General features: G+C 37.5%; 1 protein-coding gene across 1 annotated transcript in view; it reads right to left on the bottom strand.

Moving 5' to 3' along the window:
- The window catches only part of LOC102210295 (protein NLRC3-like), a 28,440-nt gene extending 22,840 nt beyond the window's left edge, over positions 1-5,600 (bottom strand). The window contains exon 1 of the mRNA XM_005748446.2: positions 5,514-5,600. The gene's annotated coding sequence lies outside the window, so the exon portion shown is untranslated. The remainder of the gene's footprint in view (positions 1-5,513) is intronic.
- Positions 5,601-6,545: the final 945 nt, after the last annotated feature.

Raw genomic sequence — 6,545 nt, 5'->3', positions numbered from 1 at the left:
TGTGAAATGTATAGTTTTCAGGGTTTTTATTGGTTTTCAGCATTATTTTGTTATCGTTTTTAGCGTTTACTCGGTTTTCCTTGGTCTTTTCACGTGTGTTATGAATAAATTTTCTTTTTTTCGGTACCAGTACTAGTTTTATTTTGTTGTATTTATCCGCGACACCTTAAAGGCCGGTCCATGAAAATATTGTCTGGCATAAACCGGTCCGTGGCGCAAAAAAGGTTGGGGACCGCTGATCTATGTGATAGATTTGATGTTTTAATTTCTAATCTTTCAAATATTTGTTTTGCTGGAACTTTTGCTTGAGTGGATGAAAACTGAAGTGGGTTCCTTCTGACCTCCTGAAAAGACGTCTTTTCTTCTCTTTGTGTTCTGGTACTTTCTCAGCTCCAGGGGAACTTCTAGGGGGAGAGGTGAAGGTGTCCCTGTGTCTCTAACATCCCTCTCAGTGTTGGGATGGTGAATGAAGGAGTTTTGGTGCAGTTCCAGCAGAGACACTAAAATGCAGCAGTGATTGTGTCTAATCAGACAAACATGAAGTAAATGCACTGAAGCTGCTGTCAGTCTGAGTATAATCAAATGTCTGATTGAATGTACATCAAGCACCATAGATAACGTATTGGAATTTGTTACTATTGAAATCCACGTTGAAAAAGCTAGCAATATAATTATAAGTTGCATCTATAGGTCACCAGGGTCATGCTTTGACACATTCAATGAAAAACTTTCTGCTATGTTTAGCCACCTAAATGATAAAAAAGCACAAATAATTTGTGGTGATTTTAATATAAATTTGCTAAACCCAAATAGACATCAGGAAACAACAGATTTCATCAATACAATGTATAGTAACTGCCTTTTCACTGTAATTATAAAACCAAGTAGAATATGAATTGATACAGCTACATTGATAGATATTATATATTTACAAATAAAATTGACTATGAAATAGTAGGTGGACTTCTTATAACTGATATAAGCGGTCATCTTCCTGTTTTGGCAATTTTTCAAAATTATTTTGGGATTAAAACTAAATAAAAGCATCAAACATTTGACATGATACGACATAGAACAACAAGAGCCATTGCTGCCCTCCAGGTGGACTTAAAGGAACACAACTGGAATGAGGTTTTTGCAAATGAAGATTCAAATAGTGCATATGATGCATTCTTATCAACTATAATTTCACTATATGAAAAACATTGTCCTTTAATGAAAATCACAAAAAAACATCACAGATCAAATAAGCCATGGATCACAAAGGGGGTAGAAGATGCATGTAAAAAGAAAAAAAATCTATATAAGAGATTATATATAACAAATTATTGGAGCAAAGTAGAAGTAACACACAAGAAACATGGAGGTTATTAAATAGTATATTCAAATAGGGCTCAAAATATAAGAATTATCCAGACAATTTTAAAAAAGATAAAGATAGTGTGCTTGATAAAACTAAAGACATTTCAAATGAATTTAATGATTTCTTTGTAAATGTTGGCTATAATTTAGCAAAAGAAATTCCAGAGTCAAGTAAAAATAACGACCTAAATAAACATTTTACTCAGAATTTGTCCTCCATGTTTATTGGTCCTGTAACTCATAGAGAAATAATGAACATTGTGAAAACATTTAAAAATAAAAAGTCCACTGACTGTTTTGGTATTGACATGATATTAGTTAAAAGTATTATAGAATATATACTGCGACCTTTCACATACATTTGTAATCTGTCCTTTTGAACTGGTATGTTTCCCTCAAAAATGAAAATAGCAAAAATTATTCCAATCCATAAAAATGGAGAGAGATGTCAATTTACTAATTACAGGCCAATATCACTACTCCCACAGTTCTCAAAAATTTTAGAAAAGTTATTTGTTAATAGACTTGATAAATATATTGAGAAGCATAATCTCCTAAGTGATAACCAATATGGCTTAAGAGTGAAAAGGTCCACTTGGATGGCAGTGATGGAAGTTGTTGAAGGGATATCTACTGCAATTGATAATAAGGAATATACTGTTGGTGTTTTTATAGACTTAAAAAAGGCGTTTGGTACAATTGATCATTCTATATTAATGAATAAACTAGAGAGATATAGTATAAGAGGCATAGCATACAAGTGGATGAAAAGTTACCTGGATGACAGATATCAATATGTTGAAATCAATAATGTAAAATCTAATCAGTTGAAGGTAACTTGTGGCTTTCCTCAGGGCTCTGTGCTGGGCCCTGAAGTATCCGTATCATATATAAATGACATATGTAGTGTTTCCAAATTGTTAAAATGTGTATTGGTTGCTGATGATACCACTCTGTATTGCTCAGGTAAAAACCTAGAACAGCTTCTGACTACAGTGGAAAAGGAGTTAAATATATTAAAAAACTGGTTTGATATAAATAAGTTATCGTTAAATATAAACAAAACAAAATTTATTATTTTTGCCACTAGACAAATGAAAAATGTATCTAAAATCAGGGTTAATGGAATTGAAATTGAAAGCTTCGCCAGGGCTGCCCTTTGTCTCCGGTTCTGTTCATAATTTTTATGGACAGGATTTCTAGGCGCAGCCAAGTGGTGGAGGGCTTTCGCTTTGGTGGCCTCAGAATCTCATCTCTGATTTTTGCAGATGATGTGGTTCTGTTGGCTTCATCGGGTGGGGCCTCCAGCTCGCACTGGAACGGTTCGCAGCCGAGTGTGAAGCAGCGGGAATGAGGATCAGCACCTCCAAATCTGAGGCCATGGTTCTCAGCCGGAAAAGGGTGGAGTGCCCACTCCGGGTCGGGGATGAGTTCCTGCCCCAAGTGGAGGAGTTCAAGTATCTCGGGGTCTTGTTCGTGAGTGATGGGAGAAGGGAGCCGGAGATCGACAGATGGATTGGGGCTGCAGCTGCAGTAATGCGGACGCTACACCGGTCCGTCGTGGTGAAGAGGGAGCTGAGTGTAAAAGCGAAGCTCTCAATTTACCGGTCGATCTACGTCCCTACCCTCACCTATGGCCACGAGCTGTGGGTAGTGACCGAAAGAACGAGATCGCGGATACAAGCGGCAGAAATGAGCTTCCTCCGAAGGGTGGCTGGCCTCTCCCTTAGAGACAGGGTGAGAAGTTCGCCCATCCGGGAGGGGCTCAGAGTAGAGCCGCTGCTGCTCCACATCGAAAGGAGTCAGCTGAGGTGGTTCGGGCATCTGACAAGGATGCCCCCTGGGCGCCTCCTGGGTGAGGTGTTCCAGGCATGTCCCACCGGGAGGAGGCCCCGGGGAAGACCCAGGACACGCTGGAGAGATTATATCTCTCGGCTGGCCTAGGAACGCCTTGGTATCTGGAAGTCTCATATAAACCATGTGAAAACAAAAGTTGCTATTCTCTACAAAACAAAGCATGTCCTGAACAAGAAATCATTATACACACTTTATTGCTCTCTATTTTATGATTTAGTTGAATATAAAATGGCACAGATACTGTATAAAGCACAAAATAACTTGCTTTGCCGCAGTACTCAGAAGCTGTTTAAAGTCAGAGAGAGTCAATATGACTTAATGGGAACAGAATTCTTTAAAAAAAAAAACAAAAAAAACAAGATAAGGACAAACATAAAGCACAGATGTGTTTCTGTTAGAGGAGTTAACTTGTAAAATGAAAGTGATTTAAAAAGGTGTAGTTCATTTTCCTTGTTTGAAAGCATGTTTAAAAATAGAGTATTAGAAAAATAATATATAAATAAAGAATGAAAAGAGCAAAAATAATAATACTGAAACTCTTGGTTGTTTTTCTTTGATTATTTTAATGAAATTTAATTTAATGTAGTTACTAATCTAAGGTGCAAAGTTTTTTGTTTTGTTTTGTTTTTTGTTTGTTTGTTTGCTTTGTTTTGTTTTATTCTTTGCTTTGAGCCCTACATGAGCTGCATGCTAAAAGATCTTTTGTTAAAAGTGTTGGTGTAAAGCATATGCTTCAGCCAATACCTTTTGATTAGCCTTGTCTTATGCTTTCTTGCTTTGTGGTAATCTTTATTTTGTATTCACTGAGATATTTGAATGTTAATCAATAAATCAATCAATAAAAATACTGACCGTGTTACTGTTACAGTTACAGTTTTAACAGGATGTTTTTTGTATTTGATTTATTGCTCTGCAAAGGCTGAATCCTCTGAAATTAGCAGGCAAGACAACGACTGATGGTCAGAGCTGTCACACTGATATTTAAAGTAGCATATCAGAAAAGGTTCCACCTTAACAGCTACAGGCAGCTGCCGTTTACATGTTATAGAAGAAAAACTGAACTGAACATACCTGTCCTTGATCCTTGATATTAGAATAATCCATCAGTCTATTTTAGTGCTTCTGCTCTTTTACACTGCGTTACATTGTTTCTACAAATTACATTTCCTGTGTGTTGAATTAAAATCAAATTAAAAGCACAAATCACAGTGTCAATTCTTAAATAGATTTTAATTGCAGAACATCAGGAGCACGAAGTGTGTTTTTTTGCTGTGAAGACAAACCAAGTGTAAATGTGTGTGTTGGTGAGCTCACAGGCAGTGTGTCCCTCTTTTCTCTCAGTGGCCTCAGAAATGCTTACTCTGCTGTACATCACTTATTTTCAAATAATAACGTTGTTAAACGACTTTCATAGTAAATATGGATTCACATAGAGATAAAATGACATCATGAGAGAGTTTTTACCATAATGTCCATCAAAAAGATAATAAGGAGAAAGTGTGAGGAGACCTCTGGGTGGAAGTGAGTGCATCAGTGAAAAAGGTGAAATACTCAAACAAAGCAGAAGAACTTAACGCTTTATTGACCAATGGCCAGCCGACGGGCCCATTTCACAAGCAGTCTTTAAACGACTGTAACTCTTCATTTATGCTAGAGAAAGCTAGGTTTCGAAAAGAAGAGAAGCTGCGCTTTACAGGGATATTTTGCGTATTACGGTAGCACAAAGCATTCACAAGCTACAGCTGTCTGAACACAGAAATGTTCTGTTCTTTTGTATACTGTTTGTATGTTGTACACTCATTGTGTGTTCAATAAAGTTCATTAAAAAAAATCTAAACACAGAAGGAAAACTCAACTCCGCCTAGATTTTACCATGTGTGCTTCGCACTACCGTAACTCATTGACCATTTGAGCTAGGGGAAAAAATTCACATGGTTACTGAAAGAAGAGAGACTGAGTTTTACGGGGATATTTAGTGTATTACGGTAGCACAAAGCGTTCACAAGCTACAGCTGACTGGAAAAAGAAAAGTGAACACCGCTTAGTGGTGCGCTTAATGTGCACTTCGCACTAATGTAACTCTTCGAGTATTTGGGTTAGAGGGACATTTCAAACGGTTACTGAAAGACGACAAGATGGGCTTTACGAAACATTATGGTGCATCATTAGAAAGCAAGAACAATGACGGTCAATAAAGGAGAGCAGAGAAGAAATGTGCTGAAGGAACTTTCAGTGCTTTAAGTTACAGAAGCACAAGCTGCCTCTAATGTCTGAGAGAAAAGATGAATTCAAACCTGCTGCTGGTCTGGTTCCACTCTGCCTCGTTGGTCCAGCTGTGAGTCCGGCAGATCTGTGCTGTTTGTGCTAAAGAAGGTCGTCTGACACGGAGATCAGCAAAGAGAAGCGAAACAGGAAGAGCAGGAAGGGAGGTGCTTGTGGGGAACCAGGGATTAAGCAATATCAGAAATTCTCAAGTTTGCAATTTAGAAACATGTAAAAATGTTTGTTGGAGGCTTTCTGTCCTGTTACTGAGCGAAGCATTAAAATTATGTTTCTATTGTAGTTTCTGTTGTAGTGACACTTTAAACTGGTTTGACTACAGATCAAAGAAACACTCAGTGTGTTAGTGAAAGTTGTTTTTAGCTGACCTTGAGGTTAAGGTTACTTTGTTTATACCCATAGGTAAATTTGCTTTGCAGAAAAATGATAGCATTTGGCATCCCTTCACGAACACACATTCCTAGTTAAAACCTCACAAAAAACACATATATAGTATTTGAACAATATGAATCAAATAAAAAATATATCTTATTTAGTTCAGTGACAGCAACAGGGGCAAAGCTGTTTTTATAATACTTTGTTCTACATCTTGGAAATAGAAACCTCCCTCCTGGGGAAAGAAGCTGAAATTCACCCCGTACAGGATGAGAACCATTTTTAAGAATTGATTAAGCCATCTGTTGTATCTGTGTAGAGGACAGGGAGGCTAAACAGGACTGTTACTCACCTATCAGGCGACTGGACCATCTCACTATCTGATTCAGTGAGTTTTTCTCTGTGACAGAGGTCTGACCAAATCATGCTACCAAACAAAAAGATAAAACAGACTCAATAAAAGAACGATAAAACAAAGTTACAATTTTTAAGTCAATGTGGAAATGAGCAAGTTTCCTGAGTCCATCTTTAAAGGACTGAAGAGGAAGAAGTTTACAAGAAATCATTTAGAAACGTCATCAACTCATTGAATCCATGAATCATGGCTCAAGAGTTGGGAGTTTGCCTTGTAATCGGAAGGTTGCCGGTTCGAGCCCCGGCTTGGACAGTCT

This window comes from Pundamilia nyererei, unplaced genomic scaffold, assembly GCF_000239375.1.
Source record: "Pundamilia nyererei isolate P.nyererei 1_Seehausen unplaced genomic scaffold, PunNye1.0 scaffold00222, whole genome shotgun sequence".
NCBI lineage: Eukaryota > Metazoa > Chordata > Actinopteri > Cichliformes > Cichlidae > Pundamilia > Pundamilia nyererei.
The sequence above is the reverse complement of the archived record's forward strand: the minus strand, read 5'-3'. Positions and strand labels throughout refer to the sequence as shown.